Genomic DNA, 8,366 nt, shown 5'->3' on the forward strand with positions numbered 1-8,366 from the left:
ATCAAAACTGGCTCTGCCCAACCAGGAAATTCACTTACAGATGGTCCTCGACTTACAACCATTTGTTTAGCAACCAGTCAGCGTTACAATGGCCCTGGGAAAAGCAACTTACGGTTGCTCCTCAGACTTACAACTGTTACAACCCCGTGGTGGTGTGATCAAAATTCAGGCACTTAGCAACTGCCATGTATTTGTGTTGGTTGCATATGTAGCCTGGGGTGTCCAATGATCGCCGTTTGCAGCCTTCCCAGCCAGCTTCTGACAAGCAAAGTCAATGGGGGAGGGCAGATTTGCTTAACGACTGTCTGATTCACCAAACAACTGCGATGATTCGCTTAACAACTGGGACAAAAAAAGGTCATAAAATTGGGCATGGCTTATTCAACAATCGTCTTGTTTAGCAGTGGAAAGTCTGGTCCCCGTTGTGTTCATAAGGATTACCTGTACCTTAATATGAGGTTGGCTCTAAGAGCAGCTGGGTTGGAGCCAAGCCTTTGCTTGGGCAACTACGAGATTCTGGCTTTGCTTGGTTGGCTCATATATATTTCCCCCGCTACCTGCCCTCCTCCTCCAGTTTCCCAGGCTGCCTCTGTGGGTCTGTTCTGATATAGGCTTCCTCAAAAAGCATGAGGCAGAGTCCTGGTCCCAACAAAACCCCTTTTATTAAACCAATGTGAATTCCTCTCATTCACATTCAACAAGGCCTGGCAAACAGTCTTTCAAAGGAATATTTATGACTACAGACCTTATCGATCTTGGAAAGCTGCTGGGTAAATATTCTCCAAATGAGGTGCTGTGCAGATCTTCACACTCTTGAAACGAATCTAACCACCAAACAAATGAATTGTTTCCTGCAAAAGCCCACTCCCCTTTTGCTCCCCTTTTATTTCCTATGGGAGGGGCCAATCACCTTCCCACCTATGACTTTACTCCCAAGTCGACCCTGATTTCTGAATTGTCCTTTTCTTCTGGCAGCTCTGCGCATGCGCACACTGGGAACAGGCTGTAGCTCTTCCTCTGCCTCACTGCTTCTAGCTCTGTAGGCATCTGATCACTGCCAGATGGCCTCGGCCCCGTCTCTGCCTCCGATGCAGAGCCCTCGTCCGAGCTTTCTCTGCCTCCAGGACTGGCCCATGCTCCTCCCCAACCTCCTTACTGTCTGACTCTGCTGCCAGCTCTGCTGGCCATTAGTGGGCTACAACAGGGTCTGCCAACTGACTCTCACAAGCTTCCTGCAAGTGCTGGCAATATGGCTGCTTCCGAACTCCCATCTTTTGCCGAGATTACTGTTTCTCAGCCTGGACAGCTTTAAGATGCATGAACTTTAATTTCCAGACAAGAACAGAAAATTATGGCTTAGGGCAAGTCTTCAAGGGCAGTGTTTCACATTGTGTGGACTTCAACTCCCAGAATTCCCTATCTGGCATGCTGGCTGAGGAATTCTGGGAGTTGGCCCATCTTCAAGCTGTCAAGATTCAGAAACGCTGGTCTACTTTAATGAGGTCTTCATCAATCATGAAAGTCAGCTGGGTGACTTTGGGCGGATTTTCATAGCTCAATATAACATACCTCACAGGGCTGCCATTGTAGGGAAAATAGGAGGTGGAAGCATTATGCGTGCCTCCTATACAGAAATAAAGCAAGATGTAAACAAAATAAATCAGAGGCTTATTCTCCTAACATAATATGTTACGTTTCGTTGATGTTATATATATATATATATATATATATATATATATATATATATATATATATATATATATATATATATATATATATATATATATATATATATATATATATATATATATATATATATATATATATATATATATATATATATATATATTTATATATATGAATCATGAGGGCAGTGGATTCTGTACATATTTCCATTGTGACTGTGTATAGCTGTATATCTCCTGTTCAACATGTTTTCAAATTAATGAATTATCTTGTTTTTATGGAACACCTTTACAAGCCAAAGCAAAAAAAAATCTTCAGAAATCATTTTCTATGATAAATATATTATAACACAGTTTTTGCTTTCTGGAGTCTTTCCCCACAATTGAATGAAAGCCCATCTTTGAAGAGAACAACAAACATTGAGACCGTAAATGGTGCCATATTCTCTTTATAAGGGACATGGTGGCTCAGTAGCTAAGATGCTGAGCTTGTCAATCAGGAAGGTTGGCTGTTCAGCGGTACGGATCCCTAGTACCGCGTAACGGAGTGAGCTCCTGTTACTTGTCCCTGCTTCTGCCAATCTAGTAGTTCAAAAGTATGTAAAAATGCAAGTAGAAAAATAGGCATCACCTTTGGTGGGAAGGTAACAGCATTCCATGCACCTTCGGCGCTTAGTCATGCCGGCCACATGACCATGGAGAAATCTTTGGATAGCGCTGGCTCTTCGGCTTTGAAACGGAGATGAGCACCGTCCCCTAGTCAGGAACGACTAGCACCTATGTGCGAGGGGAACCTTTACCTTATTCTCTTTATAGTGAAAACAACATTTTTATTTATTTATACACGTATCAAATTTAGAGATCACCCATCTCACTCACAAAGCGACTCTGGGCGATGTAGAATTAAAACACAAAACATAAGAACCATAAATCATATAAATATCATATTCATGCAGACATGGATCTTTAAAATTCATAGCCAACACCCTGAATTGAACCTGCAATCAAACGACCACCAAAGCAACTCAAGCAGCAGAAGTGTGACACACATCATTTGTGGGGCACCAAGTTTTTGCTACCTTCAAGATGCCTCCAGTTTAATTTGCTATGTGGACCTGTAGATCTCTCCAGCTTTCCATCTACAAGAAATCCATTCCTACTACAATATCTACTTTGGGTTTATTTTTACCCACCCACCCACCCACCCCGGTTAAAATAGGGAGTCTGATGCATTTCAGTCCCTTATTTTATATATCTGTATATTCGGTCTTATTGAAGTTTTGATGTACTTTGTAGTAATAATCTCCTCTGTTTGTTTAAAAGAGAAAATGATTCTTTTGGTTAGATACCAGCCATTCTCCAAATATGCTGAACTTAATAATTAGCATAAGGCAAGGGTAAGGTAAAGGTTCCCCTTGCACATATGTGCTAGTCATTCTTAAATCTAGGGGAAGGTGCTCATCTCCATTTCAAAGCCGAAGAGCCAGTGCTGTCCGAAGACGTCTCTGTGGTCATGTGGCCGGCATGACTAAACGCCGAAGGCGCATGGAACGCTGTTACCTTCCCACCAAAGGTGGTTCCTATTTTTCTACTTGCATTTTTACGTGCTTTCAAACTGCTAGGTTGGCAGAGGCTGGGTCAAATAATGGGAGCTCACTCCGTTACGTGGCATTAGGTATTCAAACCGCTGAACTGTCGACCTTCTGATAGACAAGCTCCACGTCTTAGCCACTGATCCACCCTTGTTAGCATGCTTAATGTTGGTGTGTGTGTGTGTGTGCGCGCGCGCAACTGGCTTAGCATGATGTGTAAAGCCAACATCTATGATTAATTTATGATTCAACCAATTCAGTAGCCTCATTAAGTTGTTACATTATATAAACATAGCAAACAACTGCCTGTAGGCCACACACTTGATATTTGTGGTACAATATTTGCACATTGATTAGTTTTAACAAAATAAAATAAAATGGGGAAAGGGAACCAGATGGCTTCTGCACCGGAGACAAATCCCTTGTGTGTCTAATCACCCTGGGTCAAATAAAGTATTCAATTCAATTCAGTTTTCTATCCTTTTTTGTTCTCGGCTGATTTTTTGATATAATGAAGTTTAAATGTTCAGTTTTTCAACCCTCATGGACATTTTTGAGAGGTGGGGGCAGAATATCAATTGAAACATCCTCTGGAACAAGTCTTTATATAGTCTGCAGCTTATATGGAGGTCATTTTTCCCCACACTGAAACCCGAAATAATTCTTAGGGTTGTGCCTGAATTGATGAGTAATGATTGTCCTGAATGAAAAAACATTGATTCATTTGAATCGTGAAGCACAGTTGACATGCATATTTTCAAAGCATTTGCCACTCCCCACATGTCTTCTGCTATATGACAAATTGAAATAGAAACTACTTCTGAAACTACTGGACACAAGGGTGAACGATGGCCAAGTGTGTTCCTTTCCATTCCTTTTCTATAGCATCTTTCTCTGTCTGTCTTTTTCTCTCTGTGTGTGTGTGTGTGTGTGTGTGTGTCTCCCCCTCTTTCTTTCTTTCCATTTCTTTTTTCTTTCTCTTTTTTCTTTTTCCTACTCTTTCTCTCTTTGTCTCTCCCTCTCCCTCCCCCTCTGTCTGTCCCTCTCTTTGTCTCCCCATCTCTTTCTTTTTCTTTTTCTTTCTTTCTCTCTCTCTCTTTCTTTCTCTTCCTCCTCCTTCTTACTTTCTCTCTCTCTCCCCCGTCCCGCTCTCTCTGTCTGTCCCTCTCTCTGTCTCCCCCTCTCTTTCTTTCTCTTTCTCTCTTTTTCCTTTTCTTTCTCTTTCTCTGTCTCTTTTTTCTTTCTTTCTTTCTCTCTTTCTTTCTCTCTCTCTCTCTGTCTCTCTCTCTCCCTCTTTCTTTCTTTCCATTTCTTTTTTCTTTCTCTTTTTTCTTTTTCCTACTCTTTCTCTCTTTGTCTCTCCCTCTCCCTCCCCCTCTCCCTCCCCCTCTCTTTGTCTCCCCATCTCTTTCTTTCTTTCTCTTTTTCTTTCTTTCTTTCTTCTTTCCAGACAAGAACAGAAAATTATGGCTTAGGGCAAGTCTTCAAGGGCAGTGTTTCACATTGTGTGGACTTCAACTCCCAGAATTCCCTATCTGGCATGCTGGCTGAGGAATTCTGGGAGTTGGCCCATCTTCAAGCTGTCAAGATTCAGAAACGCTGGTCTGCTTTAATGAGGTCTTCATCAATCATGAAAGTCAGCTGGGTGACTTTGGGCGGATTTTCATAGCTCAATACAACATACCTCACAGGGCTGCCATTGTAGGGAAAATAGGAGGTGGAAGCATTATGCGTGCCTCCTATACAGAAATAAAGCAAGATGTAAACAAAATAAATCAGACGCTTATTCTCCTAACATAATATGTTACGTTTCGTTGATGTTTATATATATATATATATATATATATATATATATATATATATATATATATATATATATATATATATATATATATATATATATATATATATATATATATATATATATGAATCATGAGGGCAGTGGATTCTGTACATATTTCCATTGTGACTGTGTATAGCTGTATATCTCCTGTTCAACATGTTTTCAAATTAATGAATTATCTTGTTTTTATGGAACACCTTTACAAGCCAAAGCAAAAAAAAAATCTTCAGAAATCATTTTCTATGATAAATATATTATAATATATTATAACTCTTTTTCTTTCTTTCTTTCTATCTCTCTCTTTCTTTCTCTTCCTCCTTCTTCTTACTTTCTCTCTCCCCCCCCGTCCCCCTCTCTCTGTCTGTCCCTCTCTCTGTCTCCCCCTCTCTTTCTTTCTCTTTCTCTCTTTTTCCTTTTCTTTCTCTTTCTCTGTCTCTTTTTTCTTTCTTTCTCTCTTTCTCTTTTTCTCTTTCTTCTTCTTCTTACTCTTTCTCTCTTTCTCTCTCCCTCCCTCCACCTCCCCCTCCCTCTTCCTCCCTCCCCCCCCCTCTCTCTCTCACACACACTCATAAAGTTGGAATTAACTGCTCACCGCAGGAAACCAAATCAAATCCAAAGCAAGAATAGTCTAGTGGCTGCCCCTGCTTGAATACACATGCCAAACAAAGAAGAAACATCAATCTCTTTGGATGATTAGTTTCACCTGTCAAAGAGTTCCTGTTGACATTTTTTCCCCTTAGATTTTAATCAATTTAACCTTTTTTTCTATAGGTTAGCATCTTTAATATTTATTTATATCCCACCTTAATCTTTTTCCCAAATAACTCCAAAACATTTGAGCAAGACAAAATATGGTTTGACATTTTTTATACTATCAAGTATTTGAAAGAGAGCTACGAAAATCTTTTTTCGTTCATCACTCAGCCTCACATTCTCTCTCTTTCTTTACCCAGAAAAGGGAGAGCTTGCATTTGGCAATAATCTGGCACTTTCAGAGGACTTTTGAAATTATTCAATAGGTGAGTTGCCTTTGTTTATCCAAGGCAGATCCATCTTAAATTGTATGTTTTATGACTCATACCTTCCCTAAGTTCCCATATGACACTGCATTTGACAGACGAAAAGAATAGAAAGAATTTCTTTTCTACACACGTTTTTAAAAGAACAAATCCATCATAATCTGGATATGGAAATCCCAGTATTCTTAGCCCACATCAGAAGGAAGTATCATTTAGGACAAACTTATGCCTTGAAACAATATTGTCAACAACTCCAAATTGCAATTAATCATGTTGGCTTTGTTGTCATAGAGGGTGAATGTTCAAAAGAGATGCATGAAAATTCCGTTTGGATTTGCTTGCTTCAAATCTGTATGGATTTGTATCTTTGGTTATAAATGTTATTTTAATAAATCCTGGTGAAGCAGGGAAGGACACTGCTTTATTGAAATGAGAGCATTTCATGTGATAAATGAAGTCTGCTTTGGATGTGCAGACAAATAATACAATAATACAATACAATAGCAGAGTTGGAAGGGACCTTGGAGGTCTTCTAGTCCAACCCCCTGCCTAGGCAGGAAACCCTATACCATTTCAGACAAATGGCTATCCAGCATCTTCTTAAAGACTTCCAGTGTTGGAGCATTCACAACTTCTGGAGGCAAGAAGCAATTGTTCTAACTGTCAGGAAGTTTCTCCTCAGTTCTAAGTTGCTTCTCTCCTTGATTAGTTTCCACCCATTGCTTCTTGTTCTACCCTCAGGTGCTTTGGAGAATAGTTTGACTCCCTCTTCTTTGTGGAAGCCCTGAGATATTGGATCATTGCTATCATGTCTCCCCTAGTCCTTCTTTCTATTAAACTAGACATACCCAGTTCCTGCAACTGTTCTTCATATGTTTTAGTCTCCAGTCCCCTAATCATCTTTGTTGCTCTTCTCTGCACTCTTTCTAGAGTCTCCACATCTTTTCTACATCGTGGTGACCAAAATTGAATGCAGTATTCCAAGTGTGGCCTTACCAAGGCATTATAAGGTGGTATTAACACTTCACGTGATCTTGATTCTATCCTCTGTTGATGCAGCCTAGAACTGTGTTGCTTTTTTGGCAGCTGCTGCACACTGCTGGCTGATATTTAAATGGTTGTCCACTAGGACTCCAAGATCCCTTTCACAGTTACTACTGTTGAGCAAGGTACCACCTATACTGTACCTGTGCATGTACTGTATAAATGTATACTACTGTGTTTCCCGAAAATAAGACAGAGTCCCAATATAAGTACTTGGCCTTATTTTCAGGGAGGTCTTATTATTTTTGAGGTTCAGGAGGCGGCAAGCGTGGTCACCTCATGGCTGCTGCTGTGTTGCAATATTTTCGGGGAGGGCTTATTTTAGCCCATGCCCTCAAAAGCCCAATTGGGCTTATTATCCAGGGAGATCTTATTTTCAGGGAAACACAGTATATTGATCAGTTTTTCTCAACCTTGGCAAATTTACAACAACTTTAAGATGCTTGGACTTCAATTCCCAGAGTGGAAGCCTGACTGGGGAATTCTGGGAGTTGAAGTCCAGGCATCTTAAAGTCTCCATGGTAGAGAAACATTTCTCTACAAGTACTTTGACCTCTGCCACTCTCTTAAACTCCATAATTCCCACAAATTGTGTCAAATTGGAATCTCTCTCAAACAATGGAAGGTAGCCTGATGCCATCAGCACCTGAGAGAAAGACCTCCCAAAGTCATGCATCAATCTGTTGAAGCCAAGGTGAATCGGATCAAAAAAGTCAAGAAGGCAACCATGATTGCACCATCAAATTCCTTTCTTTTGATGCATGCGTTAAGATTGCACACATGTGCAAGGAGGTAGGGCTTCATGGTGTGATCATGACTGTCCTTTTGATTATTTTGGATGCTTACAAATACGTATGCACACAGCCTGGACACACCCTACATCCCACAGCACATAGATAAATTCAGATTTGAATAAGATAGAGGAATCCATGGGGAGGGCACCAAAGAAGAGACATGCACAAATGCTGCAGCTTAGGTATTTTCATCAGAATCAGCACGCAAGTATGTAAGGGTGGTATTTGAGAACTGTCATCATTTCCAGGTCAAAGTAGCTTGCTATAGTTCCTGCTGAATTGAAAGCAGGGTGCTAATTTCCTTCTCTGAGATATCCCTGGGTCTTCGTTTAATAAAACTTTTGCCCATCTCATGTTTAAGGTCATGTTGCTTTGATCCTTGTAGTTAG

This window comes from Natrix helvetica (assembly GCF_964273705.1).
Source record: "Natrix helvetica genome assembly, chromosome: 2".
Lineage (NCBI taxonomy): Eukaryota > Metazoa > Chordata > Lepidosauria > Squamata > Natricidae > Natrix > Natrix helvetica.